The following is a 6,574-nucleotide window of genomic DNA, read 5'->3' on the forward strand; positions in this document are numbered from 1 at the left end:
GTATCTTATTTTTTATTTTTTTGTTATCTTAAAATTAATAATAATGTATGAATCACGATCAGTTAACAATGCTTCCAAAAGAAATAAAAAAAATAAGATAACAAATCTTTAATATTATAATGCAAAGGCGTTGTTTAAGGCCTTTTTACCAAAATAACATTGTATTTGAGAGAGAAGCGAAAATAATTCGAGGATAAATACGTCAAATGCTGTCCTTTAAATTCCAAAGGGACAATAACGTAATTTACATATTGGATATTTCGAGAAAACTTTCAAATTTCAAATTTGAAATTGCAATGTCCCTTTTTAATTGGGAATTTTGATAAAATAAACCCGTTTTTTTATGCCCATAAAATTAATGCCCTTGTTTTTCTCTGCTTTGTTAAAATGTCCTTATCGTTTATTTTCACGTCTTGGACCCACATAATTGAGTCAAGAGTCATTTACCAAGTCAAAATGGGTGGTCAAATGACCATAAACCCCCACACTAAACCTAAATGTGGTGAGAGAAAGTAAATCTCGTCATTTTCTTTTCATTCCACCGACACTCTTCTTCACTCTCTTTTATTTCTGAAAAGGGAAAAAAATGGCGATTCAATTGAATCGATAGAATAGTTGGTAGTATTTGATGATCTTGGTTTGATTATAGTGTTTTTGGAAAATATGTGCAAATCATCTGGATTCTATTTCAGGTAAAACTTACTTCATCATTTTGATTAGATTCAATCTAAGATATCGGTACAACATTTTTTTCTTTTTTAATTTCGTTTTCAATTTTACGTTTTGGGTAGATCTGATGTTTCTCTACAAAAAGCTCGGTCTTGGGATGAAGGTGTTTCATCTAAGTTCTCTACAATTCCTATTAAAGACATCTTCAAGGTTTGTAATTTCACTCTCTCTAAACATCATCCCGTTTGGTTTTTCATTTTTTTTATGAATCGGTGTTGACTCGTGCTAATTCTTTTGGGAAGTTATCAGTTTTGGGCTTCTTGTAAGTTCAATTATTTGACCCGATTTATTGATTGGATATTTCTGTTGTTGATAATCCTTAAAATGGTTTTTGTTACATCTTTGTATTTGGTTTGGTAGGGTGCGTTTACGTGTGTTTGTTCAGCACCACATGTACCTAGTTACAAGAAAAACATATTGATAAGCTTAAAGCAAAAGGAATTGAGTCTGTGATTTGTGTTGTTGTCAATGATCCATATGTTATGAATGGATGGGCAGACAAGCTTGATGCCAAAGATGTTGTAAGTCCTTATTTTTCATATGCAATCATTTTTCTTGCAATGTTCAATAACTAAATGTCGTGGCTCTAAACTCTTTTAGAGTGATGCCCAATTGGTGAAGAATATTACCTAACCCTTCTGATCTAAGGCATCAGTTAGACTATGGGTGACTTGAGTGTTGTGTGCGTCAATATTTTAACAACTTTTTCTACCTGCCAAATCTGTGTTGAAAATCTGAAGATCTGACACCATAAATAATATGCTTGGGGAAACAATTTGGAGATGTATGACCATTGTTTTTGCTCGCTAAGAGCTCCTAGACTTTAGTGCATTAGGTAGTGAACCATGACTACTAAAACTCAAACTGCGATGTTAATTGTCTTGTTTAGTTTACAACTAAATTCTATCTAGTGGGTGATCTTTAACTAATTGACTACACTCTTTTTTAAGACATTTCTAGAACTAACAAATAATAACAAGCTCACTGACCAAGCATGTATATCATTTCCGGAACTAACTTAGTCAACACATTACAAGACATGTATAGACACTCTTGGTTTTGTCAAACAATTCAAGACTTATCGGGGCATAAGATAGGATAGACCAATGATTTACTAGACTACTACCAATAGTCATGTGTTAGTAAGTCGAGTCCTGTAGAACAAGAACTAGTTAACATGATAGCTAAACCAATGCACCAATAACTTTTGATGTTAGCAGGTACTGCTGTCATTGTTATACAACATACATGACAACATATGCTTTAACTGTGTTTCCATTTCCTGGTCAATCATCTCAACCATATGGTGTTGGAGAAACAACAGCTGCATCTTTTAAAGCTAAGAAATCTCAACCATCTGATATTCCAAAAGCTGCAATCCATCTGCCACTAAAGCTTGTAGAAATTCAAAGAAGCATAACATGAGTCAGACATTCTCAGGGGTTGGATCTGTTCAACAAATATTAAACCAGAAAATGACTCGGGCAAAGAAATGAATGGTTGCAGTTTGGTTATGTAGTTTGCAGTAGTTATTTATGTTTTTTTTTTATGCTATTTTGGTTGATGAAAATTCTTGGTATTGAGGTTTCATCTTTATCTGTACATTTGAATGTTACTTTTGGAACATCTTTATCAATGAAATTAGTACTTTTTAAGAAATGTATGTTTGACATTGAAACGAGTTGGCGTTTCGAATCGCCGATTCAAGTAGAATCGTGTCTCTACTCTGTTGAAAGGGCTTTTTAGACTTTTTGTTGTTGCCACCTAAGCGTTAACGGCTGTTTACCGTTTTATTAAAAAAACGGTCAAAGAAGGGGTACTTTAACAAATTTTAAAGAAAAGGGGGAATTATTTTAGTGTAATTTGAAAAGTAGGGGTACTTTATCAAAATCCCCTTTTTAATTCCCTTTCCTCTCCAAATCTGTCGCTCTTTCAACCCAATCTCCTCCTTCATTATTGTTGCAGCAACCATGGCAAGAAGAAAACATCCGCCAATAGTTACGCCAAGCGGACTAAAGGCCCCCTGGTAATATCTCTCTCCCTCTCAGTAAAGCTTGATTTTGGTTTGAATAATGAGATTTTTAAAAACAGTAATATGGTATTCCACATTTCAGGTCAATAATCACCCAGTTCAAGTTCTGATATACTCACTCTCACGCTCAGTCTCTGTCTTTCTAGGAACTAAATGTCATTGAGGTTGTCTTTTTTTTCTTTCTTTTTTTTGTTGGTGTTGAATTTGCGTAATGTTGTTTTGTAGCAGGCGTCTTAGAGGAAGCCGTATAGGCATAATCATATAACAACATCACTTAAACAGATACAGAAATATCAGAAGAGTATTGATTCTTTTGTTACCTGGAGCCCCTTCTTCTTAGAACTGTAAGTATTCTCATTTTTAGGTCTAAATTTTAGTTTTACTTACCTGCTTCCAAAGTGTTTGTTTAATTGCATGAATGAAAGACTTGGTCCACTTGCATCAATGTGTTTGAACAGTTGAGCTTACCGGGTTAGTTAGTGTTTGGCTTGGTTTTTCTTTTTTTTGAATTACTCTTTTGGATAACGAATCAAAATTGATCTGTATCATGGATACATACATTCAGGTTCTCTTTCACTCTTGAAATCTGATTTTTTTTATTTTCTCTTTGTTATTGTTTTAGCACTTGGTTATATGTTGTTGGGTCTAGGTTTGCTAAGAAATCTGGCATCTAAATTTGGTGATCTGATAGCAAGGGATTGAACGAGTATCTAGGTTATATTTTTAATCTTATTTTGATTCACTCGGTTAAAGTTGTGAATCACTGCCATTGCTCTTCAAAAGAGCAAAATCACCCTCCGTAAATTCTGTTTTAATTTGTTATTTACTTCTATTTCGTTTGAGTTATGATTTTTATTGTATAATTGCTACTTTATATTGACTAGATTCTTTGATTAATTGCATGTGTAGTTACTTCCTCTAGGCTGTTTTCGTTATGTAAAGGTGCGGTACGACAGTCATACCCTAAAAGAGATCGTGATGTGATATTTTTTTTCATGTTCCAACAATCATGAGTTTTTTGTTTTGTTTTTTGCGGTAGTTAAGAAAAGAAAAAGAGGAAGATATGAAAGAATGAAAATTAGAGTTCTTTGTTTTGATGGATAGTGAGCAATGAGGCCTCTTTTTAGACTTCAGGATTTGGTGTTTTTCTTTACAAACATTCAATCTTCATTATATAACAATAAGTATGGTATTCCTGCAGGTAGAAACACGAAGGGATTTCGTACATGTTAATGAGCGAGTGCAAGTAATTGATAAGGATGGCAAGTTGGTGTGTCCTTCATTTTCTTGCTGAGTTTAGAATTTCTATGTTTATTGGTGCTCTTAATAGTATCTTACAGAGTGGGGTTTTGATTATTAGGTTCCTAACTTATGCTGCAATGGTGATGCGAATGGAAAACTAACGCTTGCTCATGCAGCAATTGGACAAGGGATTTCAGGTACTAATCTTATTCCATTGAATGTTCGCACCGTATACTGATTCTTACTTGAAAGCCATTTAAATTATCGGTTAAGTAATTGTTTTGAGGTGGTGGTGCTGGCCGCTGGGCATTATCAGTTATGATTGTTTGGTAGCCAAGGAGGCTGTGTATTCTCTATCTAGACTACGACAAAAAATTGTAGATGAAAAAGATGCACGCAGCACGCCCCTGCCATGGTGTATGTGAATTTCACAATTAGTAGAAAGTAGTAATCTACATGAATAGGAGAATAAACCTCACTCAATGTTTGTAAATGTTTTTTTTTTTTTTTCTTTGTCGAGTTAATGAGAAGAACATATAATTTTTGGTGGAGTGGAGTGATATTGCACAAGCTACCTGGGATCAGAAGAAAATGTTGATCCTGATTTGTTCAAAGAATTTGGAGTAAACAATGAAGAGATTGTTGTTGTGGAGAAGGTTTGATGGGTGATTCTGCGTACACAGAGGTTTAGAGAAGTGAAATAAACAAAATGGAAAATAAAGGTTGTTGTGGGGATCTAAGGCATGCAATCTAGCTACATAGACCACTTCACAGTGTCTGGTTTCTAATGGCCTTATCTCATTCTACAGTCAAGTTTTATTGGATTTTTGTAAATGGTCAGATTTGAAATGAAATGTGGTTTACTTTTACCTGTACAATGCACATACTTTCTTCTTTTTAATACATTCAATTTTTTCTATCACACGTGCAACGCACGTGCCGTTTACTAGTCTATATTGACAATCAATGAAGATACTTGCTTCTAGATTATAGTGTACTCATCACGGATTTGTAAAATTATGGATACATACAAGTACAACTAGCCCATTAATAAACCTTGGAGCTCGAAAAACAACGAAACACCTGTCTGTTGGAAGATAATCTCACACATAGAACCACCGACTATATGAATCCAGTAAGGATCAAAGTTAATACGGGGTGGTGGTGTATGATGGAGATGGAGATGGAGATGGAGATGGAGATGTAGTTATAGAACGGTGATGGTAGTACACATCGACTGCATAGAAGATGTTCAGTAAAGATTAATCTATTGGTATTGGAAAAGAAGAAGAAGAGGAAGAATAAGAAGAGAACCAGATATCCAATCGTAGTATAAAATACGGAAGCAAGTTGATTGACCGAAAAGGAAAATATTTTAGGGAAGAAAAACTGCACGCCGGAAATAACAACGAGAAATTAATGAAGATAATAACTATATCTACCGGAATTAAGGGAAACAAATTAATGAAATATTTTTGACCACAAATAACGCTAACAAAAAACGACCGTAACTAATACAATAATTATCTTGGAATTTTTCCTTAAGTTTTTTATTATCAATAACACTTAACTAATTAAGGTTAATTTAGTCCTACTAAAAATATGATAATGTAAAGTCAGTCTAAAACTTCTAATCTTAACCGTATAATTTGGGCTACTCATATATTCAATCTTAATGACAGGTTAATGGAAGAGAGAGGAAATAAATTTGGGTTCTCGTAAATTTACACATTGTTTATCTGTTTGTAGAATGGAAAAGGAAATGTAGAAATTGACGTTTAGTCCCGTAATTTATGGACTTTAGACTCTCTAGCCCACCCCTCTCAAGCCTGGTACTCTTTAGTCCAAATTTGCTTAATCTGAAATGAGTTAATATCTGCAAAACGATTTAGTCCAAAACTGACTACTTTTGTGGCAAAAATACCGATCAGCGTCGTATTACTTCTCAAAGTTCAGTTTATTCTTCATTTTCTTTCTTTGTCGTAGCTCCCTTTCCTTAATCAAGAACTAATCCTAGAACCTAATCTCGACATCTTCAACTTCCAAAGGCTTGATTCAATTATGAACAAGCCTAAATCGTCATCATCAATTCTTTTTCTTGAAGATTCACTTGAAACTAAGGGGGAAAGTTGATGAGACTGATTTTCAGCAAATTACTTTGTGGAATTCAACATAAAATCGATTTGGAAGGTAAGGTTAATCTATTCTTATTATTTAATTTGATCGCAACTGTTAGTTTATTGATTTCAAAATGGATTTCAGGAAAACAAACCCTAATTGTTCAATTTCAGTTCGAATTTTTCTTATTCGATCAATAATCAGAGTTTAGATGATCTACGTTATTGTATGTTGAATGATTGCTTATGTTGACTACACATAGATTCGAAAATTCCTCTGTAAAATTTCTAGTAGTCAACATATGTAGATAATTCCCATATACTTTCTCGGTTTATTTGAAAATTCACAATCCGGCAATTAAATTATGTTTACAGTGCAGTTATTAATCTCACTCACTATCAGATTATAGACATTGAAAATATATTGAAATTATTATTTGGTGGTGAACTGTAA

The 6,574-nt window shown here is 33.6% G+C and overlaps 2 long non-coding RNA genes across 5 annotated transcripts; both read left to right on the top strand.

Annotated features, from left to right (window-relative positions):
* Positions 1-547: 547 nt before the first annotated feature.
* LOC113286222 lies at positions 548-2,384 on the top strand. Its single transcript, XR_003329175.1, has 3 exons — positions 548-692; positions 792-879; positions 1,090-2,384. It is a non-coding gene; the product is annotated as an uncharacterized LOC113286222 (long non-coding RNA).
* Positions 2,385-2,655: 271 nt separating this feature from the next.
* LOC113286223 lies at positions 2,656-4,922 on the top strand. Of its 4 annotated transcripts, XR_003329177.1 has the most exons (5): positions 2,656-2,755; positions 2,844-3,105; positions 3,963-4,031; positions 4,122-4,200; positions 4,524-4,922. It is a non-coding gene; the product is annotated as an uncharacterized LOC113286223 (long non-coding RNA). The 4 variants fall into 4 exon arrangements; XR_003329176.1 differs by having other exon boundaries at positions 4,122-4,922; XR_003329178.1 differs by having other exon boundaries at positions 2,665-2,755; positions 2,990-3,105; positions 4,122-4,922.
* The last annotated feature ends 1,652 nt before the right edge of the window (positions 4,923-6,574 follow it).

Source organism: Papaver somniferum, chromosome 6 (assembly GCF_003573695.1).
Source record: "Papaver somniferum cultivar HN1 chromosome 6, ASM357369v1, whole genome shotgun sequence".
In the NCBI taxonomy this organism is placed as follows: domain Eukaryota; kingdom Viridiplantae; phylum Streptophyta; class Magnoliopsida; order Ranunculales; family Papaveraceae; genus Papaver; species Papaver somniferum.